The sequence below is a fragment of the Schistocerca nitens genome, chromosome 2 (genome assembly GCF_023898315.1).
Source record: "Schistocerca nitens isolate TAMUIC-IGC-003100 chromosome 2, iqSchNite1.1, whole genome shotgun sequence".
NCBI classification, from domain to species: domain Eukaryota; kingdom Metazoa; phylum Arthropoda; class Insecta; order Orthoptera; family Acrididae; genus Schistocerca; species Schistocerca nitens.
The window spans coordinates 775,923,837-775,937,721 of NC_064615.1; positions in this window are offsets into that span (position 1 = coordinate 775,923,837).

Sequence of the window (13,885 nt, forward strand, 5' to 3'; positions counted from 1 at the left end):
TGGACTTAAACTCGGCCATAAGTTTGAAGCATTGTGAAACAAGGCTCATGCTATCAAATAACTTTCTTCCATTGCTCCACAGCCCAGGTTTAATGGCTACGGCACTATGTTTTCCAGTTAAGGCCATTAGCAACATGGGTGATTTTCGAATTCCAACTCGCCCTCAATCCCTCAGTTCGCTGCTTTTGGAGCTCCCTTCGTGTTTTGGTGCTGACAGGGTTCACGAGTGACCTTTAGTTCTGCATCCGCTGTCTTTTTTTTCTTTTTTTTTTACCATGATCTTCAGCGGCAGTCTTCACCATCACTCAACGCACAATTTCGTTGTGACTTAGCGGATGATGTTTCTTCGCTTTCCATGTATTCGGTATAAATATTCGATATGGTACCCCAATAAACTCAATACACTTCGGCTGCATTGGTTACGGAAGCATCGACCATTCGAGCAACAATTTGCACATGTTCGAATTCACTTAGCTGCGACATAATGCACTAACATCTCCTCGCGACATTTGCACATATTCGTCCAATTCCTGTATCTGTAGAGAATTCATCATGTGTAATTTACCTTATTCTTTGTTCTGAGATGGCGTAAGATAACTCACACTTATGACTCCAGATATGAAGTCAGACTGCAATTGCTGGGCACCCTTCATGAAGTACAGATAAAATATCTGTACCAACGCCCAACATTAACTTACTAACTTAAATAGCTTCCACCATTAGCACTATCATAATTTTTAACATTTGATTATTGCTAAATAGTAACTTTTTCTTAGTCCAACCCTCTCCTTTTATCTTTCCTCCTCCTTCACATAACTTTCTTTTCATTAATTACTTTTCTACTTTCTAAGTAGCTAATTACGAGGGGCGTTTGAAAAGTCTGAGCAAAGTCCGAGAGATGGCACCACCGGCACATATCGAGGTCATGTTTAGTTAGTATCATCTTTGAAAAGCACGCATACCAATTTTCAGCCATATTGGTCTTTTTCTTTGTGTTTGTGTTTGGCATTCGTGTGAATCAAGAAAGTCGAGTGTGAATCAAGAAAGTCGAGTGTGAATCAAGAAAGTCGAGTGTGAATCAAGAAAGTCGAGTGTGAATCAAGAAAGTCGAGTGTGAATCAAGAAAGTCGAGTGTTTGTCAAAAAGTGGACGAAAAAGAATTTCTTATGGTGATTAAACATTACTTTATGAAAGGCAAAACGCCTCAGGAGACTAAAGTGAAGCTTGATGAATATTACGGTGACTCTGCACCTTCGATTAGAACAATTTATAAGTGGTTTCAAAATTTTCGGAGTGGCCATATGGGCACAAGTGATGCTAAACGTTCTGGACGCCCTGTGGAGGTTACGACTCCAGAAATCATTGATAAAATCCATGATATGGTGATGGATGACAGAAGAGTTAAGGTGTATGAGATTCTAGTGCTGTGGGCATATCGAATGAACGGGTACATAATATTTTGCATAAACATCCGCAAGATGGGTTCAGTTTGCTCACACTTGACCAAAAACGGAATCGTGTGAAGTATTGCATACTATACTCGTGAGACCAAACAACAATCTAAACAATGGGTTACCAAGGAAGAATCTGCACCAAAAAAGGCGAAGACCGTTCCTTCGGCCAGAATGTTTATGGCGACTGTTTTTTGGGATTCGCAAGGGATAGTCCTCATCGACTATCTGGAAAAGGGTAAAATTATTACAGGTGCATATTATTCATCGTTATTGGACCGTTTGAAAATCGAGCTGAAAGAAAAACGCCGGTGATAGCAAAAAAAAAAAAAGCCTTTTCCTTCACGACAATGCACCAGCACACACCTCAGCAGTTTTGGTCGCAAAATTAATGGAAACAGGATTCCAACTCGTTTCATATCCCCCCCCCCCCCCGCTCCCCATTCTCCAGACTTGGCTCCCCCAATTTGAAGAAATGGCTGGCGGGACAAAGATTTTATTCAAACGAGGAGGTGATTGCAGCAACGAATAGCTATTTTGCAGACTTGGACAATTCCTATTATTAGGAAGGGATCAACAAATTAGAACAGCGTTGGACGAAGTGTACATGTCTAAAAGGCGACTATGTCTAAAAATAAAAAAGGTTTACCCCAAAAATGTAGGTAGTTTTTATTTATGCACGGACTTTTCAAACGCCCCTCGTAGTACAATGTGGTATTGGGTTTTGGTGTTGTACAGTAACAATAAAAGGAAACAATTTTATTAATGCGCAATTTTTGAAACGAGAATTATTATTAACAATGAGACATGCCCTGCAGTTACTTCTAGGTTGCATATGACGTAAAACAGCAACTAACAAATCACATTTATTCGCCGTTCGATAAATATTGTTGCACACATTTGCCGCACTTTTTCCCTTGTGTCAAGTGGACTAAACGACGCCCTAATTGATGTATCAATTTAACTACCGAAAAAGGTGCAGGAGCTTTAACGAACATTCAATTTGGATGACTTTCTATTATCACTAAGGCGAAAAAACCCGTATAGACAACTAGCCATTCCGTTGTAAATTATAACTTTGTAACATCACGACTGTAGTTGGTTAACTCAGCTGAATGCCACCAGTGGAGATTTAGTGACCTCTGCCACAGGCAGGCGGTGTGAATCTTTTAATACAGCGCTTTCACACGCTCCCTCGAGAGCAACTAGCTGCAGTTCGAACATACGAAACCGAGATCTACTCAACTGCATCACTGCCAGCGTGCGTAGTTCCTCTACGAAGAGAAGGTAACATGCTTGGGATGTATGCGGATTGGCAGTCGCGTGATGAAGTGTTGACATTCACTTTGGGCTTCGTCACGTTACAAATTAAAAAAATTCTGTCCAATGCAGTTCCAGAACTTAAACTGCCCGTTTCAAATGCGCTTACGTCGGTGACTTCATACACACATCAAAAAAAGTTTTGCATCACACCGGTTCTCTGAACTCGGGAAGATAGACGTTGACTGTGGATATTGTATCACGGACACAGTCACTTTGACTGTTCAGAGATGTCACTAAACCCGCCCAAAGATATAAAAACTATGCATGAGCAGCCCCTTTAGACGGAGGGGGTCTGACAGCTGACCAGTTCCAGTCATTCCACCAGGAAGGAGGTACACGACTCGTGTTGTCTGTAGTTCTACCATGCCTAGACGGTCAATACCGCGGTTCGATCGAGTCCGTATTGTTACATTGTGCCAGGAAGGGCTCTCAACAAGGGAAGTGTCCATTTTTTTTTTGGTTTAAGGGCGCTCAACTACTGAGGTCATTAGCGCCCAGTCACAATTGTTAGAGCACATAGAATCTAGTAAAACTCAAGGGGGGGGGGGGGAGGGACACCAGAAAGTCCTTACAAAAATGCAGATAAAATAAGTGAAGGAGTTAGATGTCTTTGGACAAGCCAGTCAAAGTTATAAAACGAAGAACACGAGCAGCTGCTCGAGCGTCATCAGCTAAAATATCCTGTAAAGTACATGGCAGAGACAGGACAACACGAGATTGACTAAAACGGGGACACGACAATAAAACATGGTGCACTGTTAATGCATGACCACAAGGGCACTGCGGGGCTGGGTCACCGGAGAGCAGGTAGCGGTGGCTAAACCGGCAATGCCCAATTCGCAACCTGGTCAGAAGGACCTCTTCTCGCCGAGATGGTCGGGAGGAGGTTGTCCAAGCAGTTGGGAACGGTTTTACTGCCCGGAGCTTGTTTCCTTTAAGGAATGACCAAGTATCCCACCACAACGACACAAGCCTCTTACAAACAACCCCACTAACGTCAGAGGACGGGACACAATGGGAGGCTGGCCGAGGCAGGAGGACTGCAGCCTTGGCTGCAGCATCAGCAGCCTCATTCCCAGGCACTCCTACATGGCTGGGAACCAACAGAAAGCTGACAGGAGAGCCACCCTCAGCGAAAGAATGGAGGGACTGCTGGATCCGTTGCACCAAGGGATGGACCGGATATGGAGCTCCAAGGCTCTGAAGAGCACTGAGTGAATCAGAGCAGAGTACATACGATGAATGGCGGTGGCGGCGGGCATACTGAACGGCCTGATGGAGAGCAAAAAGCTCGGCCGTAAAGCTGGAACAACGGTCGAGGAGCCGGTATTTAAAGGTGGCGGCCCCGACGACAAAGGCACAGCCGACACCATCGTCAGTTTTGGAGCCATCGGTGTAAATAAAGGTGTGACTGGCAAGTCGCGCACGAATTTCGACAAACCGTGAGCAATATACTGCAGCTGGAGTACCCTCCTTCGGGAGCGAGCTGAGGTCGAGATAAATATGAACCGGAGCCTGGAGCCACGGTGGTGTCGGGCTCTCACCCTCTCTGAAGGTGGTAGGGAGGGCAAAATCCAATTGTCGAAGCAGGCGACGAAAGCAGACTCCAGGGGGGAGCAGGGCAGACACATACAACCCGTACTGACAGTCGAGAGAATCGGCGAAGAAGGAGTGATAAGAGGGGTAGTCGGGCATAGACAACAGCCGGCAGGCATACCGACAAAGCAGTACGTCGCGCTGGTAGGTCAATAATAATTCGGCAGCTTCAGCACAAAGACTCGACGGGACTAGTGTAGAATGCTCCGGTCGCAAGACGTAACCCCCCATGATGGATGGAGTTGAGACGGCGTAAGAGGGAGGGCCGAGCAGACGAGTCGACGAGCCTCCCATATTCCAGCTTTGATCGGACTATGGACCGATACAAGAGAAGCAGGACAGTGCGATCCGCTCCCCAAGATGAACCACTAAGAACTCTGAGGACATTAAGGGAACGTGTACAACGGGCAGCCAAATAAGAGACGTGCAGAGACCAACAAAGTTTCTTGTCCAGTGTGAGCCCTAGAAACTTAGTTGTTTCCACGAATGGGTGAACAACGGGACCGAGATGTAAGGATGGCGGAAGGAACGCTTTATATCGCCAAAAGTTGATGCAAACCGTCTTCTCTTCAGAGAAACGGAAGCCATTTGCCACACTCCATGAGTACAGGCTGTCTAGACAACGCTGAAGGTAGCGCTCCAGGAGGCATGTTCTCTGGGCACTGCAGTAGATCGCGAAGTCATCGACAAAAAGAGAGCCTGAGACATTAGGTGGAATGCAATCCATAATTGGATTGATCGCTATGGCAAAAAGGGCTACGCTCAAGATGGAGCCCTGAGGCATTCCGTTCTCCTGGAGGAAGACGTCGGACAATACGGAACCCACACGTACCCTAAACTTTCGATCTGTTAAAAAGGAATCAATAAAAAGGGGCAGGCGACCACCTAGACTCCACCTGTGCGTAGTGCAGAGGATACCTCCTCTCCAACAGGTATCATAAGCCTTCTCCAAATCGAAGAACACGGCTACCGTTTGGCGCTTTCGCAAAAAGTTGTTCATGATGAATGTCGACAAGGTCACAAGGTGGTCAACAGCGGAGCGGCGGCGACGAAAGCCGCATTGAACATTGGTAAGTAGCCGCCGAGATTCAAGAATCCAAACTAACCGAGCGTTAACCATGCGCTCCATCACCTTACAGACACAGCTTGTAAGAGAAATGGGGCGGTAACTAGAAGGAAGGTGTCTATCCTTCCCAGGTTTGGGTATAGGAACAACGACGGCGTCACGCCAACGCATGGGGACTTTACCATCGGTCCAGACGCGATTGTAGGTACGAAGAAGGAAGCTTTTGCCTGCTGGAGAAAGGTGGGCCAGCATCTGAACGTGAATGGCATCTGGCCCCAGAGCAGAGGACCGGGACAGTGCAAGTGCACGTTCTCCTGGAGGAAGACGTCGGACAATACGGAACCCACACGTACCCTAAACTTTCGATCTGTTAAAAAGGAATCAGCGAGTGGAAGGAAGGTCGCCGAGCCTCTTCTGCCTCTTTCCTGGGAAGGAAGGCAGGGTGGTAATGGGCGGAGCTTGAAACCTCCGCGAAAAACCGGCCGAAGTCGTTGGATACATCCACAGGATCAACAAGGACCTCATTACCTGAAGTCAGCCCAGGTACCGAGGAGTGGGCCTTAATGCCCGACAACCGGCGCAGGCCACCCCAGACGACATAAGAGGGAGTATGTTAAAGGAGCTGGTGAAAGAGGCCCAACAAGCTGTTTTGCTGTCTTTGATGACTCTACGGCATTGCGCTCGGAGTCGTTTGTATCCAATACAATTCGCCAACGTAGGATGGCGGCGAAAGGTGCGTAAAGCACGTCGTCGAGCACAGATAGCGTTTCTACAAGCCTCATTCCACCAGGAGACGGGAACGCGACGTGAAGAAGAGGTAGTACGAGGAATGGAATGTTCGGCAGCATTGATGATAACAGCCGTGAGGTATTCCACCTGACTGTCACAACTGAGAAAATCGTGGTCCGGAAAGGTCGCCAGGGAGGAGTAAAGTCCCCAGTCAGCTTTCGGTATGTTCCAGCTCAAAGGACGTGGGGATGGGGTGTGGTGCAGGAGACGAACGACACAGGGGAAGTGGTCGCTCGAATAGGTGTCAGAAAGGACATACCACTCGAACCGATGGGCAAGAGTGGTAGAACAGATCGAGAGGTCCAAGTGGGAGTAGGTATGAGTAGAGGCCGAGAGGAAAGTCGGGGCGCCAGTATTGAGGGAGACAAGACTGAGATGGGTGAAGACATCCACCAAGAGGGAGCCTCTCTGACAGGATGCAGGAGAGCCCCCAAGGGGATGATGGGCATTGAAGTCGCCGAACAATAAAAACGGAGGGGGAAGCTGATCAATCAGGTGCATCATGTCAGCCCGACTAACTGCGGATGAAGGAGTGTAGATGGTACAAACGGAAAAAGTAAAGGCAGAAAGAGTAATACAGACAGCTATTGCTTGGAGTGGGGTGGTCAATTGGATGGGATGGTAATAGACATCGTCCCAAACGAGCAACATGACCCCACCATGAGCTGGAATACCGTCCACATGGGTGAAGTCAGACCGCTCCGAGGTATAGTGGGTAAAAGCAATACGGTCAGTTGGGCGCAACTTTGTTTCCTGGAGACCAAGGACAAGCGGACAGTGCAGGCGGAGGAGCAGTTTTAATTCCTCCCGATTAGATCGAATACCTCTTATGTTCCAATGTAACAAAGCCATCGCTAGTCAGAAAAAAAGGGGGAACGAAACAGGTGAAGAGCTGGTCACCTCGACGACCGCGGAGGGCCAGGTTTCGAGGGAACAACGCTACAACCGGCGGGAGGCGGATCCTGTTCCATCGAGTCATCGCCAGCTGCGGCCGCTGTCCCTGGTGGTGGAGGAGGGGCATCATCATTTGCCGACGAGAGGCCAGCTGAGCGCCTGGCAGCAGAGCGTCCCGGCGAAACTGAGGACGGCCGGGAGCAGCGACTCACGGATGGAGCGTCAGACGAAACGCGCCGGGGTGGAGAGGGGGAGAGAGACTTCTTCTTGGAGGCCTTCTTGGAAGTCGGAGGAGGCACAGGGGTGGTGGGCTGGACCCGAAGAAGGTCCTCACGCGCGGGGTCCGTTTTGGAACGCCGGACCTCTGAAGCTGGGGTCCGGAACATTTCCCCGATGGACGCCTGAGAAGAGGATCGCTTCTCAGGCGGCGGGGGGGGGAGGAGGAGGAGGAGGAATGGTGGCCCCTGGGGCAGAGGGGGCGGGGGCCACAGGGGAGGAGGCTTTGGAAGGAAGGGATGTGGGAGGCGGAGGCAGAGACCCCGGATGGGGAGAGGAGACAGAGGGGGGACAGGATAGGGGTGAGGATACCGCGGAAGGAGGGGGGACAACTGAGGCAAACGAAGTGGTCAACAGCACGGGATGGAGGTGGTCATACTTGTTCCTGGCCTTAGAACAAGAGAGGCGATCCAAAGTTTTTAATTCTTGAATCTTCTTCTCCATCTGATATGCGGGGCAGTCTAAAGATCTAGGCGAGTGGATGCCAGGACAATTGATGCACCGAGGTGGTGGGGTGCATGTTTGTTTCTCACTAAGAGGACATCCACAATCGCCACAAAGGGGCTCAGCCTCACACTGTGATGACATGTGCCCAAAGTGCAAACACCGAAAGCAGCGCATAGGAGGCGGGACGTAAGGTCGCACGTCGCACCGGTAGCACATCACCTTTACCTTCTCCGGGAGAACATCCCCCTCGAAGGCGAGGATAAAGGCCCCGGTGTCGATGCGACGGTCTTTGGGGCCGCGCTGGACTCGCCGGACGAAATGCACGCCTCGGCGCTCCAGGTTGGCCCTGAGCTCCTCATCAGATTGCAGCAGGAGGTCCCGATGAAAAATAACCCCCTGCGTCCTATTCAGTGCCAGATGCGGGACAATGGACACTGGGATGTCCCCTAGTCGGTCGCACGCCTGGAGCGCTGCCGACTGAGTGGCGGAGGTGGTCTTTATAAGAACGGACCCCGAACGCATTTTACTGAGAGCCTCGATTTCCCCGAAGATGTCCTCGATGTGCTGGACAAAGAACATGGGCTTGGAGGTGGCGAACGTCCCCCCATCGGTCCGAGAACGGACTAAATAGCGGGGGAAGTACTTCGCCCCAAGCCGGCGGGCCTGTCCTTCCTCCCAGTGAGTGGCCAAGAGGGAAGGGGCAGGAGAACCAGAACCAGAGACAGTACCTTTCTTTTTAAAAGACTCGGCCGCAGAGCGACCCAATACATGTTGACGTTTCATCTGCGAAATGTCCGCCCCGATACCATGCACTCCGACCAGGGGCTCTCCCCACGGGCGCCACCCAGCCTCAGCAAGGGCCACCTGGCAGGATGACCATTGCCGGGGGTCCTGATGCCCCAAGGAGAAGGGCATCTACTCCTTGGCCGATGTGGGGAGGGTGCAGCACAGGTATCGGCAGTACAATCCCTGTGTTGTCAGGGGGGCTACAACCTAGAGGGTACATGACGACCCCACCGCAACGGGCTGGCTACCATGCTGGATTTCGTGTGCCATGGAAAGTCCATCATGATTGTAGGTGCAGATGGGGACGCACTATGGGTGTAACTTGTGCAACCCATCAGGCGTTTAGGCCCAATTTGAGGAATAGTGGGTGTGGTTACAACGCCGTTACAATGCTGAGTGCCAAGGTCTTAGTGCACTGAGGACCAGTGAGAGACCACATAAGGTGTCCTTCCCCAAAAGGCTCATACTTCTGTAGAATTTTGAAAAATGGAGGTCAAACCCCAAGGGGGACCATCACATGGAAGGCCGAAACGGTTGAAACTCCTTTTAGTCGCCTCTTACGACAGGCAGGAATACCTCTGGCCTATTCTTACCCCGGACCCGCAGGGGGGGGGGGGGGGGGAGGGAGTGTCCAGGCGTCTCGGAGTGAACCAAAACGAATGTCGGACATGGAGGAGATACAGGAACTGTCGATGACATATCTAACCACGAGACCATGGAGCACGATACAGATGGGCCCAACAACATGCCGAACGGACCACTCAGGATCGGCATCACGTTCTCTTCACCGATGAATGTCACTTATGCCTTCAACCAAACAATCGTCGGAGACATGTTTGGAGGCAACCTGGTCAGGCTGAACACCTTAGACACAGTGTCCATCGAGTGCAGCGAGGTGGAGGTTCCTTGCTGTTTTGGGGTGGCATTATGTGGGGCCGACGTATGCCGCTGGTGGTCATGGAAGGCGGCGTAACGTCTGTACGATACGTGAATGCCATCCTCCGATCGATAGTGCAACCATATCGGCAGCATATTGGCGAGGCATTCGTCTTCACGAACGACAATTCGAGCCCCCACCGTGCACAGCTTGTGAATGACTTCCTTCAGAATAACGACATTGCTCGACTAGAGACGCCAGCATTTTCTCAAGACATGAACCCTATCGAACATGCCTGGGATTGATTGAAAAGGGCTGTTTATGGATGATGTGACCCACCAACCACTGAGGGATCTACGCCGAATCGCCATTGAGGAGTGGGACAATCTGGACCAACAGTGCCTTGATGAACTTGTGGATAGTATGCCACGTCGAATACAGGCATGCATCAGTGCAAGAGGACGTGCTACTGGGTATTAGAGGTACTGGCGTGCGCAGCAATCTGGATCACCACTTCTGACGGTCTCACTGCATGGTGGTACAACATGCAATGTGTGGTTTTCATCAGCAATAAAAAGAGCGGAAATTATGTTTATGCTGATCTCTATTCCAATTTTCTGTACAGATTCCAGAACTCTTGGAACCGAGTTGATGCGGAATCTTTTTGATGTGTGTATATGCTTCAGAATGTATGGCGTAAAATGGATTATCGTTTTGATGTCCATTTGATTAAGGGGCAGAGCGTAACGACGTGAGTGTTGACCGCCAGGTAAAATCAGTGAACACACCAGTTCGTGCACGGCAGTGTCAAGACGTCGCCTATGTCTGCAACTCTTTAGAACTGAACTCCATCCTGTGCAGCTTGTAGTCACTTTCTGAAGAACTCAATGTGGAAATAATAAAGCGTGTTGGGCCCACTGCAAAATAATTTTACGGAGCCGCTTTCTCTGTTCAAGGAACATCTACACGGTGCGTTTTTTCGCCCAAGTGTCTGCCAGAAAAACTGGAGATAGTTGTGTTAGGCCAAAGATACCGAGCTGGCGGTTTTCACGAGGGAAAGCTATGTGTTAAAGTTCTCCAGCTGTTTTGGGGGGAGCAACAACAAAATCATGCGGAAGCAACGTCATGTGAACAACTAAATTCTCTCTCCCGAAATGGGAAAGTATCTCTTTGGATAGCTTACAGTGTCGACTAGGTTGACTATGTTCCATTTCTTAAAATTGCATTGGGTAATCAATGGTCGGGCTTTTCCACTGGTGGAGTCAAGTCTGTCAGACTTCGGCAGGCTACTCGGCAGTAGCGAGAGCTGTAACATACGAGGCATTCTTGAGTGAATAGCTCGACGAGTATCGTGGAGGGAGACACTGACGGGAGGCATGGATAGGCATTCGAGGGTCAGTTCGTCACTTCCTGACTGACAGGCTGCTGCTGCTGCCAGCAGGCCACAGCAGACCCAAGGTTTTGTCGCTCTCAGTCTGTCTGGTAAGACTAGCGCACAGCAAAGACTGGCTAAGGCTACACGGGCGTTAATCCAACTTTTGTGCGATAAATAACGCAAGAAATATGGACCCAATGTTGTGTATGACGTGGCTACACTATACGGAAATTAATGCACATTGTCGAAGGATGGGCGCGATCTCAAGATCGTACTGCAGACGCACGGGCCTGGGCCCAATTCCTGGCGTCAAAAGACGCAAATGGTAGCTGCTAAACATGCGTTAAATGACGCAACGTTGTGCCCAGCGGCTACTGTTGGACACGACTGCTGAGGGCTTTCTTTTTTGGTTTTAGGGCGCAAAACTGCTATGGTAATTAGCGCCCGGTCCGTGACTTAGGAAACAGTAAAAAACCGAAATTGAAAACCAGCAGCAATGGGAACGAAAGTCATAAAATTGGAGAAACTGAAAACAGAAGGAGGGCTTAAAAATTCACTACAGAAAGGGGTTGGTTGTCCCCAAAAAAAGCTTCTAATGACTGACGTCATTTCACTGGCACTAATAAACTTGAGAACGCGGTCGGCTGAGCGCGTGTCATCTGCTAAAATTGACGATATATCAGGCGATAGCTGTAGACGGGAGCGTAACGGATTAAAATAGGGGCACTCAATTAAAAGGTGTCTTACCGTCTACAGCTGAGAGCAGTGGGGACAGAGTGGGGGAGGATCGCCGCTTAAAAGATGTCGATGGCCCTATCCGGAGTCTAGTTAAAATTACCTCCTCCCGACGACGCGTTCGGGACGAAGAGGTCCAAGCACAAGGAAGAGCTTTCACGTCCCGCAATTTATTATGGGGAAGTGTCGACCAATGCGCGTGCCATAAATGAACACCACGACATAAAACGCTCCGTAGATCGGCGAAGGGAATCGATTGAATAGCTGGCAGAAGAAGAGAGACTGCAGCCTTGACTGCAATATCGGCCGCCTCATTTCCACAGATACCAACGTGTCCCGGGAGCCAGAGGAACGCCACCGAGACGCCCCCCAGGTGGAGCAAGCGCAGACAGTCCTGAATCCGGTGGACCAGAGGGTGCACAGGATAAAGAGCTTGGAGACTGAGGAGAGAGCTGAGAGAATCTGAGCAGATAACGTACTGTATCCGCTGATGGCGGCGGATGTAGTGGACAGCCTGGAGAACAGCGTAAAGCTCCGCAGTATACACCGAACACTGGTCGGGAAGCCGAAAGTGATTTGGGGTGTCGCCAACAATATAGGCACTCCCTACACCTAACGATGTTTTCGAGCCGTCGGTGTAAATAAATGTGGCGTCCGTCATTTGTGCACATAGAGCAGCAAATGCCCGACGATAAACAAGTGAAGGGGTACCATCCTTGGGAAATCGACAAAGGTCACGGAGCAGGCAAATCCGGGGACGGAGCCAAGGCGGTGCTGTACCCCAAGTTGTCAAGAAGGTTTTAGGAAAGCGGAAGGAAAGAGAATGGAGCAGTTGACGGAAGCGGACTCCCGGGGGTAGTACGGAGGAGGAGCGGCCTGCATACCCTACATCAAAGGAGGCGTCGAAAAAAAGGTCATGGGCTGGATTAGCAGGCATGGAAGACAGATGGCTAGCATAACGACTCAGAAGGACTGCTCGCCGATTGGACAGCGGAGGCTCAGCAGTCTCAGCATAAAGGCTTTCCACAGGGCTGGTGTAAAAAGCTCCGGACACTAAACGTAATCCACGGCGGTGGATAGAGTCGAGACGCCGAAGAATAGACGGCCGAGCAGAGGAGTAGACTATGCTTCCATAGTCCAATTTCGAGCGCACTAAGGCGCGATAGAGGCGGAGAAGGACCACTCGGTCCGCTCCCCAGGAGGTACCATTCAGGACACGGAGGGTGTTAAGGGATCGCAGACAGCGAGCCGAAAGATAGGAAACGTGGGAGGACCAGCACAGTTTTCTGTCAAACATAAGACCCAAGAATTTAGCGACGTTTGAAAACGGAAGGTTGACAGGACCTAGATGTAAGGAGGGCGGAAGAAACTCCTTACGTCGCCAAAAATTAACACAAACGGTCTTACTGGGAGAAAAACGGAAGCCGGTTTCGATGCTCCACGAGTGGAGGCGATCGAGAGAGCCTTGAAGACGTCGTTCAAGAAGGCTGGTCCGTTGAGAGCTGTAGTAGATCGCAAAATCGTCCACAAAGAGGGAGCCCGAGACATCAGGAAGGAGACAATCCATAATTGGATTGATGGCAATGGCAAACAGTACAACACTCAGCACGGAGCCCTGGGGTACCCCGTTTTCTTGGGAGAAAGTACGGGAGAGAGTAGTGTTCACCCGCACCCTAAATGTGCGCTCTGCCATAAATTCGCGAAGAAAAGGGGGCAGCCGACCTCGAAAGCCCCAAGAGAACAGTGTGTGGAGGATGCCTGTCCTCCAACAGGCATCGTATGCTCTCTCCAGATCAAAAAATATTGCTACTGTTTGGCGTTTCCGGAGAAAATTGTTCATGATGTAAGTGGAGAGAGCAACAAGATGGTCAACTGCAGAACGATGCTTTCGGAATCCGCATTGGGCAGGTGTTAAAAGACTGCGGGATTCCAGCCACCACGCTAAACGGTAATTCACCATACGCTCCAAAACCTTACAAACACTACTCGTGAGAGAAATGGGGCGATAGCTAGAGGGGGGATGTTTGTCCTTTCCAGGTTTCGGAACAGGACCGACGATAGCTTCCCGCCATCGTCTGGGAAAAGTACTGTCTGTCCAAATTCGATTATAAAGGCGAAGGAGGTAACGCAGACTATGGGTTGATAAATGCAGCAACATTTGGACGTGGATAGCATCCGGTCCTGGGGCGGAGGAGCGAGAAGAAGAGAGTGCATGTTGGAGTTCCCGCATGGAGAAAACAGTATTGTAGCTTTCGCGATTTTGAGAGGAG